This window comes from Pleurodeles waltl, chromosome 8 (genome assembly GCF_031143425.1).
Source record: "Pleurodeles waltl isolate 20211129_DDA chromosome 8, aPleWal1.hap1.20221129, whole genome shotgun sequence".
Classification (NCBI taxonomy): domain Eukaryota; kingdom Metazoa; phylum Chordata; class Amphibia; order Caudata; family Salamandridae; genus Pleurodeles; species Pleurodeles waltl.
Genome location: NC_090447.1, coordinates 832,815,391 through 832,837,173, shown reverse-complemented (window position 1 = coordinate 832,837,173; position 21,783 = coordinate 832,815,391).

Below are 21,783 nucleotides of genomic sequence, written 5' to 3'. Positions count from 1 at the left end.
TGCTGGTGCAGTAGCTGAGCAGGCCGCGCTCTCCTGAGGGTAGACTCTATTATACGCCCTGAGGATACTTATTCTAGTCTGTCAGTCTGTGAGTCGTCTGCTACGGGGACCCCAATAACACGAGGCCAAATGGACAAACTGAAAACTTCCAGAGCGCCCGCTGCGTTGATGACTACTCCAAAAACTCTGTCTGCAGTGTTGGACGGGATATCTTATGCACCGCAACAGATGGACGCCACCCTTCATTATCTAACTTCTCAATTTGAAAAAGTTTTACAAGCCATCTTAGACACTAAACTTTCCCTAGAAACAAAAATTGATGCTGTAACACAGGATGTTAACTTACTATGTGCGGACCACCGCAAATTGACCGAAAAAGTTTGTGAAACAGAAGCTGATGTAGCGGCAATTTGCCCAACAATCCAGGAACTGCAGGATCACATGAGACAAATGAGTACGGAGGTGACCTCACTACAGCGAAGAGCAGAGGATGCAGAAGGGAGAGCAAGGCACAACAATATCTGTTTGGTGGGGTTTCCAGAACGAGTGGAAGGTCCCAACGTGGAAATGTTTTTGGAAAAGTGCCTCACTGAAACAGTCCTGCTGGACAGGGTGCCAAAATTCTTTTCAGTAGAGCGGGCTCATAGAGGGCCGGGCAGACTGCCTCCACCAGAGGCTCACCCAAGACCTTTGATTGCTCGCCTTCTTAATTATCGGGACAGAGACCTGGTGCTCCAACTCTTTTGCACACATGGGCCATGGAAATTCAAAGATGCCTCACTGAAACAGTCCTGCTGGACAGGGTGCCGAAATTCTTTTCAGTAGTGCGGGCTCATAGAGTGGCCGGCAGACTGCCTCCACTAGGGGCTCACCCAAGACCTTTGATTGCTAGCCTTCTTAATTATGGGGACAGAGACCTGGTGCTCCAACTCTTCCGCACACATGGGCCATGGAAATTCGAAGATGCAAACATTACTGCCTATCCAGACTTCACGGCGAATGTTCAAAAAAAGTGCAGCTCCTTCTTTCTGGCGAAACGTCTTTGTGAACATAACCTCAAGTATGCTCTACTGTATCTGGCAAAATTGCGAGTGCAGGATGGTGCGAAATCTCATATATTCACGTCACCTGAGGACACTTGGACCTGGCTCCATGCCAAGGGCTTGGCCCGTCCGCCACACGAGGTGGACACTGAGGAGCAATGGTCGACCCCTAAGAAGAAACACAAACATCGTACAGGGCTGGGGGCTAAACCCACGCCAGCACAAGTTGTGGAGGAACGATCCCGGGCACTGCTCGAGGCTACGCAGTTCACGTGCAATCCATTTGCAACACTTCAGGAGTCCCCGGACTCAGATCCTGAATGGGGAGATCGCAGTGATTCAGAGAATTCTAACCATGGTTCGTCACTTACTCCTCGCTCAGCTGATGACATACGATGCCAAAATCCCTCGTTAAAAAGTTCAATGATCATTGGAGACTACCTGTTCCGCCTCAGGGATGAAAAGTCTATACTACATGGAAACCTAGGGTGCCTGCACAGAAACAGCTTCTAAAGGAACATCGGTCCCCCCCACAGGTTGATGGACATCTGCATTTGTATGCCTACTTTAACATCCACACTATCATATAGTGGCAGCCCAATAGACTGCATTGTGTTTTTTGTGGTCTGCATGTGGAAACTGGGTTCTGTAAAAAAGCATGGAGTGGCTGGAGGGTCTATTATCTGGAGAGCCGAGCGCAGGAGCCAACACACAAGGCACTCACCCCCGCAAACTATTCCATATGGATCAGTTGACCCCCATGCCTGATCACAGGTTACATTGTTATAGCTTAGTGTTGTTCGTAAAGTGTTGCCTTGTCCCCTGTAAGGTCAAATTTTGTCCTCATTTCAGTATGTTATTTTATTTGATTTATTATTGCCACCATTCAATGCTTGTGAGTTGAGAGCGTGGTGGAATAGAGGTTGCATGAGTAGAGGCAACAAATCATGCAGGGTGAAAATAAACCTTATCAGAATAGAAAAAGCGGGGTCAGAGTGAACCTAGGGCAGTTTTGGACCTTTATATGTATGGCTACACAAACGCAATCTTTTATAACACGCTATAATGTAATTACATGGAATGTGCAGGGTATGGCAACACCACTCAAGAGACATCGTATCCATGCATACTTGAAGTGCCATCAGGTACGTATAACTATGATACAGGAAACACACATGTCAGAGGCCACCCTTGGGAAGCTGCACTCCAGCTGGAAGGGGCAAGTATTCAGTACCACAACATCATCCTTTGCGTGAGGTGTGGTAAGATGGGTGGCACCTGGAGTGCCCTACGTGGCAGACCACACACAAATAGACCCTAATGGTTGGTATGTTGTAACTGAAGGCCATCTAGATGGTACACCTTTGACACTTGTAGGAATATATGCACCCAATACTAACCAGGGGAGCTTCTTCAACACATTGACACCCAGTTTGTTTCGGGACCCAGCTGGGAACAGTTTGTTGGGTGGTGATTTTAATTGTTCACCTGATGTTTTACTAGATCGATCCCTTCCCCTGCTGCCGAGCGCGCCATGTAGGCATACCTTCCATGAGTTCGCAGCCTGGAGATCAGAAAGCAGATTATACGACTTATGGCGGCAGAGGCACCCAGAAGAGCGCGAATACTCCTTTTATTCTCTGGTCCACGACCTGCTGTTGGCACCAGCGCCCATGATCCAAAAAGTGCACAGTTCTGCATACCTGATTAGAACCATGTCTGATCACTGCCCCTTAAGGGTGGTTATGTGGTGGGGCCGAACAATCACGAAAATACCGACTTGGCACCTGCGAGTAGAAACATTATCAGAACCCTCTTTTCGTGAGGAGCTAACTGTATGTATAGCCAAATATTTTGCACAGAACAATAACACAACATCTCAAGGTGCCACTGAATCTGATGCACACAAAGGAGTGGTACGCGGCCATTGCATGGCTGCTTCTCTGGGTGTCCGACAGGTACTGCTCCGGGAGGTGGCTACAACAGAGGCTAAAATGTGAGATGCGGAGGTGGCTGTAGCCAGTGGGAAGAATCACCCTGAGATTCTTTGTGCAATACGAACTAACGATAGGTAAGCCAATGGTAGGCTAGGCAAATATGACTACAGGCACTACATGGCAAGATAGTATGCGGAGGGTGACAGATTGGGCCGCTTGTTGGCATGGCTGGTCAGGGACACCCCACAGCGTTCCACAATTGGGGCAATCAGACTAGACCCAGCAACAGCAGTTAATACACAGGGGGCTATAAACACTGCCTTTTACTCCTACTAACAATCATTGTACGCGGCCACCCCCGCACCCACACCTGGGTGAACGGCAGCCTTTCTGGATACACTACCTCTTCAGCGCCTACAGCCGTATCAAACAACTGCACTAGATGGTTCCATTAGTATAGAGGAGATCTGCACTGCTTTAACCCAAGTGGCCCTTAATAAGGCTCTGGGCAAGGACGGTCTACCCGTCAAATACTATGCAACACATGCAAGCCACCTTTTGCAGCCCATGCTTACCATGTTCAATGAGGCACATACATCTGGGCAACTACCGGAGTCACTACGAGACGCCCTCGTAGAAGTCTTTCCTAAGGCTGGCCACGATCCCCTAGACGTACACTCCTATCGCCCACTCTCCCTACTATACACAGACTGCAAAATCCTGGGGAAAATATTGGCTAACAAACTCCTCCCTGTCATTCCTCACTTGATACATGAGGACCAGTCTGGATTTATCCCTGGACGGAGCACCTTCCTGAATATCAGGAGACTACTATGTCTTCTCCACAGCACCACAGAGTTGAATCACCGCAGTGTGGCCATTTCCCTGGATATCGAAAAAGCGTTTGATACCCTAAATTGGGACTTTCTTACCACAACCTTATGCAAAATGGGCTTTGGACCAGGATATATATCCTGGGTCACCACTTTATACTCTAACCTGACGGATCGAGTGAAGACAGGGCAAAATATTTCAGACAGACTCTCCATACACCGGGGCACCAGAGAGGGATGTCCGCTCTCCATTTTATTGTTTGCAATGGCAATGGAGCCCCTGGCAGCCAGATTGCGTCAGAATGCACATCTGTAGGGGATATCAGAACTTCATAAGCATCACATCATTTCCTTATACGCGGACGATGTCTAATATATTTACGAGACCACACCACCTCCGTACCAGAGGTTATGTCCTTATTGGACTCCTTTGCCGAAATCTCAAGGTTGTGTGTCAATTGGACCAAGTCTTGTATATTCCCATTATCACCTGTTCCCCTGGATATTCAGCCAGCCCTCCCGAGCTATTATCTACCATGGTGCCACACCACCTTTACATACTTAGGGATACAAGTGTATCACTCCATTAAAGACCTGAATGAGCGAAACATTGATCGGGCTATCTGCCCCCAGCCGAGAATCGCTTCCATTCTGGGTCTCACTCCCATTACCACCCATGGGCAGAGTGGGCATAGCTAAAATGCTGATTCACCCTAGATTATTATATTTCTATGCGGTGTTGCCAATTACTCTCCCTTGATCGTTCTTTAAATCACTGCAGTTTCTTAACTGATTTGCTGTGGGGGAAGAACAGACGCCGCGTGGCACTGACCACAACGCAATGCTCAAAGGACACTGGAGGCCTCAGTATGACTAATCTTGAACTCTCTTATCCTGCTGCACAATTGCAATGGCCACTCTGCTAGATGGGGGAACATCGTAAAGCGGAACAAATTGTAATATCCAATTCTCTGACTCCAAATAGACGCATGGTTGTCTGATAGGACATGGCCCCCTCTTCGAGGCAACATCCTGATGGATGCGGCCAAAACATGCTGGTCAAGATACATTCACGGCAAACAGCCCAACATACCATCCTCACCACTGATACCAATCTCACAATTACCTAAGGCTCATGTTATGCTTGAACACCACAATATGGCTCCGTGGTGGGTGGCAGATCTTGTGAGGGTGGGAGATTTTTCTTCAGCGAACACGCTATTAACGTTTGATCAATTGAGGGATAATACAGGCCTACACGCGGGCGCTTTTCTGACCTACTGTACAATAAGACACCTACTACAGGATACTTGGAATAGGGGAGACGAGGAACCACTGACATCCCAGATACTCACACTGATGCTATCAATAACTGACACCAAAAAAATTATATCTAGGCTCTATAATACCCTGTTAGTTAAGGCTTGCCTAAGCTTGAAGGCCGTTCGCTGGGGCGAAGTACTCACTACCCCCTTATCGCAGAAGTCCTGGGCAGCAGTGCTTTCTACTGTTAAACGCGTCTCATGCAACCCTAGGTTTTGCTACACCCAATTCAATTATTTACATCAATCCTATCTCTCTCCGTCTCAAATTAAGCGCATGTTTCCCATGATGGAACCTGCATGTCCTCGATGTGCAGCACCAGAAGCAAATTTTTACCACATGGTATGGGACTGCCCACCGTTAACAATAGCCTGGCGACAATTTATTGAGTCTACGGCAAACATAACTAGCTACACTCTAGTACTCAATCCAGAGTCCTGTTTATTAGGTTTACGCCAGCGAGCTAAAGACGACAAACAGCTCCACAGATTTATTGATCTTGTATTTATAACATTCAGACGCCTTATAGCTACACATTGGGAGGTGCCATACACTCCAAGCCACGTCAACTGGCTACAGGACTTATTACAGTGGTCTCATGCGGAAGCACAGACACTACGCCTACTGCAGGCCAGGGGCTTAGCGGGAGGTGGCTGCGAAGTGTGGGACACGTTTATTGTAAATATAGAAGCAAAAAATGAGACACAACCCCCATGAACACATAAGCGCATCTAAATAACCTCCTGGAAACGGCATGTCACCCGGGCTGGCCAGGCACTCATACGCCCCTGTCTGGAGTTCCCCCATTACTAATAGTGCATACCACTGAAAAGGACCCATATTAACATGATGTTGGTAGAATCGTCCCCTAGGAATAATTAGTAATACAGCGCAGCCCCCCTGCCTCACCCCTGCCAATGTATGGGGACCCCGCGGCTCACGGTATGCAGTTGATGTATACCTTACCCTCTTTCTGGATGTGTGGTCATGTATACTCGTGACAGCTTACTGTTCCCGATACCCCCTCTTAGTGCAGTATTATCGGCATAGGGGCACAGTTTAAGTGTTTTGATCTCTGTATACTTTATCTCATTATTGTATCTCAATGCATGGTTGAACTAAACCTAATAAAGAGATTAAAACAAAAAACATGAAGAAGGCAGGGGAACCATATACAACTCTGCGCCGGGATACTTGTCTGTCTGATCGGACAGTTGTATGGATACAATTTTGTCAGGTCACTGCGGGCCAAGATCTTTAGCATGAGGTGCACTCCTAGAGACCCATTGTAGGTCCTCAGATGCCAAGGCTTCATTTCTTTGTTCAGAGCATGTTTCCTACCCAGAGCTGATTTATCCCATCCCTTTCTCAGCCAATCTTTTGATCTGGGAGAAAGGAGGTCCATCAGAGGGTGGTTGGGGAGCCACCCATTTCTTGTGGCCATTGGACTTCTACGAGTTGTGAAGTCAATGTGGTCTCTCTTCTATCCATTCTCAGGCTTCTTCTGCCACGCCGAAAAAGTACATCTTGCCTTGGTGAATAGCCTGAGCTGTTCTGGAAAAATGAGTATGTAATTGATCTGCATCACTCTCATCTTGGTTTTGACTCCAGTAAAAGTCTTCTGCTGTTTTTGAACTCTGATAGTGTAATCAGGGCAAATCATAGATCTGGTCCCCTGTAAGAGAACATTGTGCTGGGCATGAGGGGCTGGGAGAATGACATCTCTGTCTAAATAATTTAACAGTCACAGTACAATGGAAAGGGACAGGGGCACTAGCAACGTTTTACAGGTAAGGGCCCGGTGAGCTCTCTGAGTAGCAAAACATGAGGACAAGACTTACGTAGAGACTCTGGATTTTAAACTGTCCATAAAAAAAAGATTTGTGCATGCTGCCTCCATGCATTTCAGGACCCCCACCACACATAGATTAGTACACAGTGAGAAAGCATAATTATAGAACATAGGGACTGAACAATTGTTTTTCCATTCTGTAGTGCCTCTGCCGTTTCATACTGCATGTTATTCTCCTGTTTTGCTAAAATGCCTAAAACCTCGGAGTTCACAAAGTTCATGTATGCAGAAGTGCGATAAGGGATATTCTAGTGACTGTTACGCAGGTGTCAGAAAAGAAAAGTTGTGACAACTGTTATGTTTCGAAAGATGGGTGGAAACTGACTCATAAGAAAGGAGCATCCAGACCAACCGGAGCACGTGAAGCATGTGTCTTAGTGGCACAAGGGTCACTGAATTTACATTTATCTTATCTAGTTTATGTGTGAGTAGATGTTAACTGTGGAATTTATGGTGGTTTCTTGTTTGCATTTACTTGATGATTCAGCTTATTCCAAACAATACAATGGGAACCACCCTGTATAAATATTTGGGTGCTGATTGCATTCACCAGAGGTGTTCTATGTAGTGAATGGCTTCACACTCCTCCAGTTCGGACTTGCGACTGTGAATACCTATCTATCTCCTTTATTGACAGTACCTGATTTGTGCTTTCACAATCTAGGGGCTTGTTCGGGATCTTTCATCCAGACGGACCACAACAGTCGCTGTTGAGGGACCGGTTGAAGAACTGACTGACTCTGAAGTACGTACCAACAGAGGTGTTTGTGTTTCCTGCAGTAGCAGTCTGAAGTAATCGCAGGTATCATTAGATACAAGGTTTAATGGGCTGGATCCTCTAGAACTTGAGACACAGAGTCATCGACACCTGGTGAGATGTATGATGTCGAGTATGTATGATGAATGAATGTCCTGATGAATGTCTCTTACAGTAAAATATAATATGACTGCGTGTCTCACTGGATAAAAAATTGATCAGTGGTATCATTGTTATACTGTAGTGTAGTTAGTTTTACGTATACTTTGCGCATTAGCTTCAGGCTTTAGGCCTTTGTGCACTTTGCCCTGAATGTATTTTATTCATTTGCTGACAGCTTAGAGCCTCTGTGCACTTTGCTCTAAATGCTTTTTATTAGGCTTCGTACTGTTATTTTTCAAATAGCCAGTTCTACGGTGTTGTTTTTTATTCATATCACACTGTTTTGCCTACTTCAGCACTGGAGTTCTTCATAACATATTCACTCTGTGCTTCAGTCAAGGATACAGTCTGGTACATTGCCGATAGACGTGGTAGGAGTTTAGATTTGGCATTCCTGCGTAGGGACATTTTGTGATCACGATGACATGTTAGTTATAAAATCACTTCCTTGTCCCAATACATGCAAGAGGGAGATTCCGACCAGAGACCCACAACTAGACGCTGACTGCCTCGTTGCAGATGCTGAACCAGATCACAGGCTTTTGCTCGGGTATGAGGGCTAATGTCTCCCCAGTGATTCAGAAAGGCAAGCTAGAAGCTTAACATGCTGTGCTCTAAATAGAACAAGCAGAGGGAGAGTAGAAACTGTTAGGCAATATGATAGCTTTGTTCTTATGTTTTACTCTCCTGGTGACTATTTCAATCCTACTATGTTGTATTGTTCTGGTCATTGCGGCTCACGCCTTATTATCTAAAATACAGTCGTTTTATTAAAACATTATATAAAACTTATACTGTCTTTGTCATTTGTATATGAGACCATATTGTAAATGAGAGAGTTGGTTTGGATCTGAGTGACCACGACTTCCCTGAGAAGTTCCAAAGATGTCATGCGCTCGGCTGCCCAATCATCTCTTCCCCGTGGGAGAAATGAGGCACTGCTAGTTAGCCGGAGCAAAAAACGGATTTAGGGTGACAGAGTTCTTTACAAGTGGGTCAGACTCAGTCCCCCACACCGTTATCGATCCTGCTGCCTAGAAATCCAGTAGTCTCATTTAGGATAATGAGAGCCCACGCGACATGGCGCCGCCAACGATTGGTCTGGCTCTAATGTTTAGGTCCGACTGACTCTCTCGGTCTTATATATATTTTGACTCCTCGGTTCCGTACGCGGAGACGTCCATGGGGCTGAGGGTTTCCACCACCATGGGATAGGTACGTCCTATTGCTTAGTGGTTAGTTGTTCAAGCTTGAACTTCGAAAGGAAAAACCCCGATATTGGTGTGCCTTCTCTGACCTAGAGCTATTTTTTGCAAATGGCGAATCCTAATGTAGTGAATATAGCAATCAATATGCGTCACCCGCTCACAGGACATTTGATAGCACATGGACTGACAGTCCAGGGGGGTCCAGTCACTTTTGTGGTGGACGCCCATGCAGCCTGTAGGACAGAACTTTTTTATTCTTGGGTCGTATTTCCAGCAGCTGATGGGGGTACAAATACTTTTCACGAATACACTGTTGCGAATTTCCCTGGACAATACAGGGCTTACACTTACTTAGAGATACCTCTATCTTATCAAGAACACCATAATTGGCTTGATGGCGCCCTCCCACATCCAGTAGCACAAGTGAGGTTAGGTCCGTTGAGTAATGATGGTCCGACCTGGCCTTTATTGGCTACTTACACACCATATCCTGCGGTTGCAAATTTGGCAGTGGCTGATGTGCGTCGTTTATATATAGACTTAGCAACAACATACAGAAGACTGGTTCAGTTTGTAATGCAGGCATTAAATACTAATGCAGCGCGTGCTGCTCCGGCGCACCCACAAGCAGTGGTTCCGGGAATCAATCCGGCCACTGTACACTCAGTTATGGGTAAGGTGCCGGCTAAACGTGAGGAAACTCCATTTTGGCTGGCGCAAAAAATTAATACACTGGAAGCAGTATTTCCCCATACGGGACCTCAGGATAAACATATAATTTTGACGATGTGTTTGCCGTATGGGATGGTTCCTCCGGTGGACCTTTGTAATACCTGGGGCACGGTTATTGCCGCGCTCTACACTTCAGCACACGGTACGCCGACTTTAGCTAATTTACCGGAAGTGCTTAAACAAATTCAAGATGAATATGGGGCTGCCCCTGCCTTAGATTTGGGCATGCAGTTAATGGGCAATTTTGCCGCGGTTTCTTCTATTATTTTGAGTAATCTCAAGGGAGAGGCAGTAGCACTAGCAGTCCGAATGCATCATCGTGATGTTCCGCAGATTGATCAAGAGCGGGAACTTCCGAGAATAATAGCTGAGACATATTCAAGTATTGGTCGCGATAGCCTAGGGGCTAGACCGCAGAAACCCCAATTGCAGGGTAAAAATAATAAAGATAATGCTAAGCAACAGCAACCTGAGGGTACAAAAAAGCGCTGGGAAAAGAAACAGCAAACACCTAAAAAAGATGGGGGACAGTCTCCGCAACCGGAGACCCCGCAGAATAGGTATAATCTCAGGAATAGGGATAATTTGAAGACGCCTGATAGATATCAATATACTGATACACGCCAATCTCGTTCCTTTCAGGACTCCTCAGAGAAGAGAAGTGAGAGAGGTGGGCAGTCAGAGCGGAGGACAGAGTACGTGAAACCGAGACAGGATTCACAACGCTCAGCGGAGGTTTCTGTTAAACAAGAAGAGAAACCGCTGCAACAAAAACAGCAACTTAAAAAGAAGAAAGTGGCAGCAGTCTCGGTTAGACATGCCGCTCAAGAAGAGAGTTCTCTTGACGAACAAGACATGGGCGTTAGCACTGTTAGACAGCGCGGCAGAGGTCACAATAGTTCGCCGGAGTCTTCTAGAGCATCTGGAGGTGAAAGCAACTGATGACTTCATACAAGTCGAAACGGCGGATATGCGAGTCTCTGATCCTGATAGAGTATATCAAGTGACTCTACGATTAGAAGGGGACATTGACCGCATTGTACACGCCATCTTTTGGGACCATGTGGTAAAATCATATGATGTTCTGTTGGCCGAAGAGGATTGGCCACCTGACTTTGTTCGTGACTGTCCGGTTGGGGAGGATGTTATAGTACCTTCCTTCTCACCACTTGTTCCGAGAGAGCTAGCGGAGTCCTATGGTAAAACATGGGCTCTAGCACAGGCTCCCGCCCTATATAGAAATAATGTGGGGTGGGATAGACAATCACCTTATCATGTAATTCCAATAAAGGGCACACCTCAGCCACAGCCGCAGTATCCTATTAAATTTGAGGCAAGGGCATCGGTTCGGAAAATTCTTACACAATTGGAGTACCAGGGTGTAATTGAGCCCTGTGTCTCACCGATGAATAATCCCTTATTTCCGGTTGCTAAACCGGACCATTCATATAGGATAGTGGTGGATTACAGACATTTGAATAGTCACACACGCACATATGCAATACAGAATTCACATAGCGCAGCGCTTATGAACAATATAGTGCGTAAGAAATACAAGACAACGTTGGATATCTCGAATGGATTTTTCTGCCAAAATATAGCGCCCGAAAGTCGGGACTATACCAGTTTCAGTGCGTTTGGCTCTCAGAATTTTTTTTGTCGTTTGCCTCAGGGGTATAAGAATAGCCCAGGACTGTTTTCGGCTTGTGTGACTGAAATGCTGCACGAGTTGGACCCTGAAGCATTATCATATGTTGATGACATATATTTGACAGACGATGAGATTCTGCAACATCTTAGGCGCGTATCGCGCATTGTTGTGGGATTTGCTGATATTGGCTATAAGTTTAATTTTAAGAAATCAAAGATTGCCTTCCTCAGCGTCATTTTCCTGGGATATGAGTTATCGAGTGAGGGCAAGAGCCTAGCGCCACATTTTTTGGAGGAATGTGCTTTATTGCAGCCTCCTAATACGGTTCGGAAGCTCCAGTCATTATTGGGGTTTCTGAATTTTGGCAGAACTTACATTCCTGACTATGCTACGCGTATAAAACCCTTATACGAACTGATTTGCCTGAATTTTTCGAGTAGATTTTGGACGATTGAGCATACGCACATACTGCGAGAGTTACAGACTGATCTCTTAGCAGTTAAACACTTACACACACGGGACAATAAGACACATTTAGTCATCAGGGTGATACCTGGGGCTGTTGGGTTTACGTATGTCACCTTTAATGAGGGTGAGACAGTCCTGATTGCATACAAGTCCCACTTGTATTCTGCTGCAGAACAACGATTTGCACAGACTGAGAAAATACTCACTGCAGTACAGATGGCTGTGATTAAAGAGAGACCGCTTGCCCAGGGCCAACGCATCGTTGTCGTTTCCCCGATTCCGGCCTTAGAGGCTGTTACAAAAGCGAGTGTTCCTAATTCGAAAGCTTTACACCCGTGATGGATACAATGGGCTACGTCTTTGACAGCCACTGATGTAGATTACATATTTGACCCTAAACTGCAGACTCAGGAATTTCTTCAATATGAAATAGAGTACCCAGTTCCTGCTGGCACATTGCCTATTGACCAATATCAAGTGGTCATGTATACCGATGGCTCTGCGCAACCAGCGGTTGGGACTAAACAACAGTATTCTGCTGCATGTGCGGTGGTGAGCGGCACTATGGAGGGGGAAGTGTTCTGCCCCCGACATACTTATACTAAAACCTTGGGAGATTGCACGGCACAAGCTGGCTGAGCTCAAAGCTCTATTGTTAGCGTTGGAGCACACGGATCCGGTGATTTTGACCTTGCTGGTCTGTGACTCCTACTACTGTGTTCAGTCTTTCAATGAATATCTGCACTATTGGAAGTTGAATGGGTTCAGAGATTCTAAAGGCAACACCATTAAACATAAATTGTTGTGGGGTAAGGTTGCGGATCTAAAAGAAACGCTTCCTAAGGTCCATGTTGTGCATACACTTGGACACCAGCGCGTTGGAATACACGTTGCTGGGAATACTTTGGCTGATGAAGCCGCAAAGTCGGCAGTGGCTGTCGCCACTGTGGCCGCAGTGACTCGTTCGAGTTCCAAACCAGACACAGAGATTTCGGCTGCCATAAAAGCTACGGCTGATGGCACGCCATTTCCTAGAGGATTTCCTTCTAAATATAGTTACTGCTTGAGTAGTGCGCTGAATGCTGTTGTTAATATTCCAGGCATTGGTGTACGTGAACTACCCAATAAAATTGAGAGACCTCGATTAATTTCTGCAGCACATGAGGGGGTGACGTCTGCACATTCTGGTGTGGCTGCCACGATTTCACTTTTACAGGCTCGTTACTGGTGGCCTGGTCTCTATAAAGAGACTAAGCAATATGTCCTTTGTTGTGACGTTTGTCAACAGATTAAAGCTTCGTCGGCTAGACGCCCGCAGCAGACGCCCCTTCTGGTTTCAAATAAACCTTTACAGTGTGTGTACTTGGATCATTTTGGTCCGCTGACACCAGATAGTGCATACAAATATATATTGGTTGCTGTAGATTCGTGCTCCAGATTTGTGTGGGTATGGCCACAACGCTCGGCTGACGCTCGGACTGTTATTAAAGATTTGCGCATCTTTGTCGATACATTTGCAGTTGCGGCTTTTCATTCGGACCAGGGCCCTGCTTTCGCCTCTAAGGCATTCAGGGACACCATGGCTTCATTGGGGGTCCAACTCCAATTCTCGTCTCCATTTCATCCCAAGGGAAATTCTGTCGTGGAGCGTTTAAATCGTGATTTAAAGCAATCCTTAACGGCCAGAGTTATAAGTACGGGTCGTGGTTGGCTAGCCCACCTACATGGAGTACAGAGAACACTTAATAACTTGCCTAGACGGTCACTGGGGGGTCGTACTTCATATGAGTGCCTGTTTGGAACACAAATGTATGTTCCTGATCTAGATGGTCCTGGTGTGGAGGCGGCAGTTACGCCCTTTGACATAAATGATTGTGTCACTGTTTTGCAGGATTTACAACAATTCCGTGAAGATAACTCTTCTGCAAGTGCTGCCTCCTCAGGAATTAAGGATGAGCCAGTAACACCAACTGGTTGGATACCCAGGATTGGGGATCTAGTGCGTGAAAAGGTCGCAGTAAAGAAAGAATTTGGTCCTTCTTATCGAGCACCTGTCCCTGTGTTAGGGGTGAGCGGCACGAGAACTGTGATTTTACCGCCTCTGCAAGGGGCCAAAGGAAATCGCTTTGTTTCCATTGATAATGTCAAGTTACAACATGAGGCCGATTCTGCACAGCAGACCAAGAGGGACACCCAGTAGTTCCGGCATCCCTCTCACTACTGGGGAAGAAGTCCCGCTGCAGGTGATTTACACCGACGCTGTTTCCTCTCCGAGCTTGGGGATGGTGGAAGATGATCTTGCGATTGTTCCACAGACAACGATTAATATGGAATCTTTTGATTAAGTTGCTGTACGTTCTACTGATGTTTCTGAACATGTGGTTTATAGCGTGCCTAGGAGAGAGCCTCCATCTGCTTCTTTGTTCACAATTGCACCTTTTGCAAGAACTGCCTCTGGCTGCTTCAACGACGCTGATGAAGCAGTGTCCAGCTCTTCGTCATCGATGTCTTCTGTCCGAGGTCCACGTAAGCTGCTGAGTTGGCTTAAACGCACATATTTTGTTTTTCCTTGGAACTATTTGTGGCTTTTTATGGCTGGAATGACTCTTTTTTTATGGTTGGGATTTGTAATTACTTTTTTTCTAGTAATACATGGTCATTTTCTTCCTGATCGATCAGACATTGAGCACGTGGAGACTGTGTTGAGACCACATTTTTCGTCTCATATGGTTCGAAGAGACTTGTCCAATGTGAAAATTTCTGCAATACCGATTCCGGATGGGATTGTGTGGGATAAAGTAATGTTTGATATATATGGTCCCACTGAATTGATTCAAATACCGTATGTCCTCAAGTTATCAGTGAATGATATTGTTATACCAGGCATTGTTTCTGATGATTGGGATGTGAAGACAGTAGATTCTATGCTAACGGATTTGAAATATTATACTGTCTATGACGATGAAGATGCTTACCAATTTAGAGATAATCATGGTGACATGTTTTGCTACAACTATTATGGACACCACTTTATTCATAAAGCTAGTAGCCCTAAGTCCATATTTAATTATGTGCAATGGGAACATTGCTCGACTCCTCCACAAGGAAGTTCGAAAACGTATTATGATAAATTTGCATATTTTTCTGGGCATGATCAGCGGAATGCTAAGTCTTACTATTTTAAAGTTGCACCGTATTCTAATAAGCAAATTTTATTGACCGATACTAAATTACTATATTCAAATTTGTTTGTATCTAAACTTTCGGTCGAGGGGTATGAATACTGGTTAAAGACTGTTGACTTGAAAAGTGTTTGGGGTACGAAAAATTGGCAGATGCAAGGCAGGGATACATTATTTAGAGCATGTATTATCCCTGTGCAGATGATTTTCCTAAATGACACGGTACAACAGACTAGCTGTTTGGGCTTGGCGACAATTAGAGAGTTGAATTTGCCTAGTATACCTGTCCCTTCCAAATTAAACAACTGGTAGCACTATGTGAATGCTACTTTTAGTGAATTTACACATTGGGTCCAGAATGGTACGCTTAACACTTCATCGTTACATCCGGGCGGGTGGTTATTATGGCCCATAGACACTAATGAGTGTCATCAACGTTTTGTCTCCTCTTCAGGGGGGTTTCAGGACTAGTAGGGCAGACCCTCGTTACATTTCACCAGAACATGCTGATATTATAACTACGTACAGCGTGGGGAAGCTTTGTCAACAATGGTTGAAGTCATCCACGCTGGATGCAGTTAAGTCACATCTCAAGTTACTGTCTAATGGTACTGATTTACAAGATTTTTTGTCAGGTCCCAAGGTACCACGGAAGAAAAGGTTTTTATACGAAGTTTATAATGAGATTTGGAAACTTTCACAACAGGAGGCTGCAGCCCGGTTGAGGCAGATTGATCAGGAAAATCTGCTGCAGACTTTGTCAGTTGTTGATATTGGCATGCATACCCTTTCTGACCGTGTTTACACGATTGACAGTATTGTTTCCTCTGCTATTGACATTATTAAATCGGACATGTCTTCTTTATATCATGGACAGAGTCAGACACAGTCCATCATGCAGCTGGGTTGGACTCTTCAAACCTTGAAAGCGGGTCGCGTTCCATGGCAGCACATTCGTGCCAGAGAGATCTTTATCTCCTTTAATTTGACTCGTCAACAACAGTTGATGGCTAAAAAGGAAGCGACATATGTTATGTTAAATATTGAGAAATTGGAGAAACTGCCTTTCACAGTGGCTGAGATTCCGTCAGCTGAGTGGTTGATTCATGGGGTTATTAATTTGCCTGTCTCCACTCTGCAATTTACTTCTTGTTTGAAGCACATTCCGGTGGGTAGATATGAACTATTGGGAGACAGTTACATCCACGAGGTGTGGGAGCTTCCCTTTCAATACAGATGTGTTAATGGTTTGAGGGAGGTTTTTCTTAGCGGTAGCGAATGCGAAGCTTCTGTCAGCCATTCCATGGTTTGTAAACAGCTGTCCTTGCACGGAGCGTGTAACGCTTCGATTGCTAACTTAGCTTGTTATTTGAAGGGTGTTCCAGTCCCGGTTATTAAAAACACTTTCCAGGTGCTTTCTAACGGCAGTTACATTGTTCTTAACAGCGAACGCTGCTGTGGAATGCGTGCCGGAATAGTTTACGTTGTCGTTGTCAACAAGGCCGTTACGTGCTGCGGGAATGTGTTGTTTCCCCACGCTCAAATTAGGGAGGTAGCGGACATCTGGCCTCATATTGCTACTTCCATGGTTGATTTCGACAAGTTGAGTCGGCTGAAAGCTTTATTGTTTCAAAAGCATGTGGCCCTTACATCTGCTAGCGAGACCTACACACTTCAGGTGGCAAGGTCATCGGCGGAGATACAGTCCCTTTTGAATACTAACTTTCCAAGTCACGTCGGTGAACTTGTGGGACGTATATTTAATGCATCCAGCACTGCTGGTATTGCTCATTTTTTCAAAGCCGTTGGTGTTGGTTTCGCTCACACCTTCTCTTCCATATTCGGTTTGATACCTTCGGCTATACACTCTATTTTCGGAAGCATTTTTGGGGGTTTCCCGATTACTTTGGCTTTGTTGGCTGGAGTCTTGCTATTGTTGCTATTTTTTCGCAATGGCTGTCCCGCCACGACGAAATCCTATATTGCTGCTCCCGTCAGCGCAGCTGTGTCGTGAACGCATGATGCAGCATTTTGGAGCTACACTCCTGGGCCATTTGGAGTGTGACTGGTCTCTGTCATTCAGACCGGTTTTGGATTGTGTGCAACCCTTGTTTCGGTGCCTTTGGTGCTCATTTGAACATGCACTGGCTTTCTGTCTCTCACTGCAGCGCCCTCCAGTGGTCGATCCTGATCTGTTGATGTTCCCGATTAGGGCTCATTCCCAGACTTGTGCACTACTGTTGCGTTTGCTTCATAAGGCGGTTTATGAGATTCCCTTCCTGGAGGAAGATGGTATTGTCTCTTTCATTGGCCCTGCACGGGGTGCCGCCCTGAATGGTTTTGGGGCTTTGGAACACACCTGCTCCATGGTACTTTGTGGCGTGGATCTTCCAATATTAACGTATATCGAAGTGGAGGAGCTCCTACGTTCTATTGCTTCTGTCTGACAATTGGATTTTTTTCTTCGGCAAAATTGACACTATATTGAATTTGGCTTTATTGTCACGTTTCCTAAATTTATGACTTTGTTGTCTTCTTACCTTGTCGAAATATATTGTTTATATTTGGGGCATGCTTTTATGTTATTGGAACCACTTGCTACCGACAAGGGGAGGGTGTAGTTGTCAAAGCCCAGCTCACCTGAGTCCTTGTTCAGTTCTGATGGAGGTTGAAGACAATCCGACCACACCCTGAAACTGCTTGTTCCAGCACACTAGTTTTTAAAACAGTGCACTAAGAACAGAAGCTCAAGGGAAGGGGGGAAGTGGATAAAATAAAATAAAGAGACAACACCGTTCTTGCGTTTCCACTGTTGAAGTGCTGCACAAATCTGCGGCCCTCTCTGACTTCTGTAGAAACTAGTGCCTAATGAAACATAAACAAAGAACAGATAAGTACAACCTATTCCTAACTGGGTTCCTGACTATCCCTTTATTTATTAAAATTTTTCTTCTAAAAGTACCTCTTGGATCCTGGTCTCTAGTTTCCAGGTTTGGAATGTGTTACTGCTCTGGTGCTTTCTATTACTCTAAAGCTTCTAAAACATTAAACAAATACCGTTATCAGAATTACCAATATCAAACATTCATCTTAATATAACTAAAGCCTAAATTCCCAATAGCAGACTCACTTTTCCCATATTTCCAGAATCTTTTATAAAACAAATACTGTACTTTTACGTCAAAATACAGCATGTAATTTGTGCAAGTCCTTGATTTACTGTTTGCCTCACAAAGTTCCGCAAAGTATTCTTGTAACAAAGAGTTTGAATCACAATGTTCGTGGAAGGTATCTTGTTTCAAATTGTCTATACATGAATCCAGAAATTGTTGCCAAAGTTCTTTCAGGTAATAAAAGTTTTGCACTTACTTGTTGCTGGCAAGAGATACTGATCAGTCTAACCTTGTCTTCTTTCTCTTTTGCAGGTTGCTTGTAGGAGAGAGGCTGAGGCAAGGAGGAACCGGAAACCGGAAGAAGGAAGAGCCCGCAGCTGCGCCCATTGAAGCCAATGAAAGTCTGTAGAGAGCAGGAGTGCCAGCGCCGAGGGATCTGTCCTCAGGTAAGCGGGAGGTAGACGAGCACAAGCACCGGGTGAGGCTCGGGGCTGCCTTTTATAGACAGGGCTGGGTGTGGTCCTCACATGCTGCACATGTTCTTGAAAGGTGTGCAGAGCTGGGTGTGGTTTGAAGAGCTGGGTGTGGTCCTCACATGCTGCACATGTTCTTGAAAGGTGTGCAGAGTTTCAGTTATTATGCAAATGAGTTAAATTAACACATGGCCTAGAGCGGAGTGTTTTAAAGAAGCCTTGGTAAAAGCAAGGCCCAATGTGTAAACAAAACAGCACATTAAACAACATACACAGAAGCCTGGGGGGGGAAGGTGAGATAACAAGAAAGGCTTTCAATAGTAAGTTTAAAAGGGAGCTATTACAGAACCCACTAGTGCAGTGAGAGGGGACATGCTCTTTGCTGTGCACAAACCCTAACAGTAGTGTGGTTAGTTTTACATATACTTTGCGCATTAGCTTCAGGCTTTAGGCCTTTGTGCACTTTGCCCTGAATGTATTTTATTCATTTGCTGACAGCTTAGAGCCTCTGTGCACTTTGCTCTAAATGCTTTTTATTAGGCTTCGTACTGTTATTTTTCAAATAGCCAGTTCTACGGTGTTGTTTTTTATTCATATCACACTGTTTTGCCTACTTCAGCACTGGAGTTCTTCATAACATATTCACTCTGTGCTTCAGTCAAGGATACAGTCTGGTACATTGCCGATAGACGTGATAGGAGTTTAGATTTGGCATTCCTGCGTAGGGACATTTTGTGATCATGATGACATGTTAGTTATAAAATCACTTCCTTGTCCCAATACATGCAAGAGGGAGATTCCGACCAGAGACCCACAACTAGACGCTGACTGCCTCGTTGCAGATGCTGAACCAGATCACAGACTTTTGCTCAGGTATGAGGGCTTATGTCTCCCCAGTGATTCAGAAAGGCAAGCTAGAAGCTTAACATGCCGTGCTCTAAATAGAACAAGCAGAGGGAGAGTAGAAACTGTTAGGCAATATGATAGCTTTGTTCTTATGTTTTACTCTCCTGGTGACTATTTCAATCCTACTATGTTGTATTGTTCTGGTTATTGCGGCTCATGCCTTATTATCTAAAATACAGTCGTTTTATTAAAACATTATATAAAACTTATACTGTCTTTGTCATTTGTATATGAGACCATATTGTAAATGAGAGAGTTGGTTTGGATCTGAGTGACCACGACTTCCCTGAGAAGTTCCAAAGATGTCATGCGCTCGGCTGCCCAATCATCTCTTCCCCATGGGAGAAATGAGGCACTGCTAGTTAGCCGGAGCAAAAACCGGATTTAGGGTGAAAGAGTTCTTTACAAGTGGGTCAGACTCAGTCCCCCACACCGTTATCGATCCTGCTGCCTAGAAATCCAGTAGTCTCATTTAGGATAATGAGAGCCCACGCGACAATACTAGGACATTTTCTACCTCACTACCATACCTATCTCCCATACTTTAAACAGTAACATAATAGGTAATTCCACATATGAGGGCATAATAAAGCACAACCAAGTCCAAGAAGAGACACCCCTGCATGGGAAATGATGATAAAACAAGGAATGTGACATGTCTGTATTTATAGCAGTGGAATGAGTACACAAAGAAGGATGCAACATTACAGTTCTCGGTAGATGGAATCTTTGATTTTGACAAACTGAAGAATTTGCATGACTGCCTGTGAATTGGGCAGAAAGAAAAATAGATCGTTACAATTTGATGTACTAAATAAGTGTGAAAAATATGCTAGACAGAGAGAGATAAAGGAAGGCTGGACGACAGATAAAAGGAAGTTGAAAGATTCTAATGATCAGAAGAGGAAGGAAATGCTACGGGAAATAAATAGAATAGTTAGTGTGACCCAAAAAAAGATGTTCCCCAGTGCCACTGCCCCACTGGTAGAAGAAGACAGGCAGACAAGGCAGGAGGAGGCAGACAAGGATGAGAAGAGGAAAGCGTAAGGTGTTTTTACAAAAATTGCCAAGGGTAGAGAGGGTAGAAGTCAACAGAGGGAACACAGAGGAAGTGGTAGGGTACACTCGGCCCCTCCTAGTTGCCGGCAAGGGGGACAAATTGATATTAGATCCCATCATTGTAAGGCATGGACCATTGGGCACGGGAATGTCCCCTCTTGCAGAATACTAATAGAAGCAGACCTCCTCCAAGGGGACGTTCATTTGCTAGAGTAACACAGTCAATAATACACAGTCTAGACCATACCAACAGTATCAAAATGCTGATTTTTCTAATGATGATTTCCAGTACAAGGGAAATTATTCTGATAACAAACGAATGGTGACAGTCCCCTTGCCAGACTTTGATTTTGTAGATTAGGGAGGCTCAAGAGAGAATGGGGGAAATGGTGGCCATCCTAGTAGACTCACAGGGTCCCTATATTGAGGTAACAGTAGATGGAAAAAGGTGAAGTTTTAGGTAGACACTGGCGCCACCAACTCCTCCATTTCAAAACACAAGAACCCCTCTTGGGTAGACAGATCTATGGGATTTACCAGCGTGACAGTTAAGAGTCCCTATTTCTGCCCCAGTGACTTATTCCATTGGTCCCATCACGGATAAACATTCATTTGTTCTCAAAGATAAATGTCCCATAAACCTGTTAGGAATAGACTTTTTGACAAAGGTGCATGCTACAATCAGATGTACCCACGATATATTTCTCGATTGCACCTATAATACACCATTTCTTACTTGATTTTTTCTTAGTACCACTACTCTCCCTGATGACCTCATGAATACTACAAATTAAAATGTATGGGCAAAGGATGATAACGATGTGGTTCACATGAATATTCCCCCTGTGACCATTACCTTTGAGAAGGCTGAAGTCCTACCCAGAACACCACAATGTAGTATACCCAAAGAGGGAGAAGAAGCACTACAACAAGTAATTGCTAATCTATTGACTTGGGGTGGTTATAAGAGAGACACCAGGTTCACCATGTATTAGCCCTATACTTCGGGTATTAAAAAGGGGGATGGGTTTGCCCAAAATAAATGACGGTTTGTTATTGACCTGCGAGAGAAAAACAACATTGT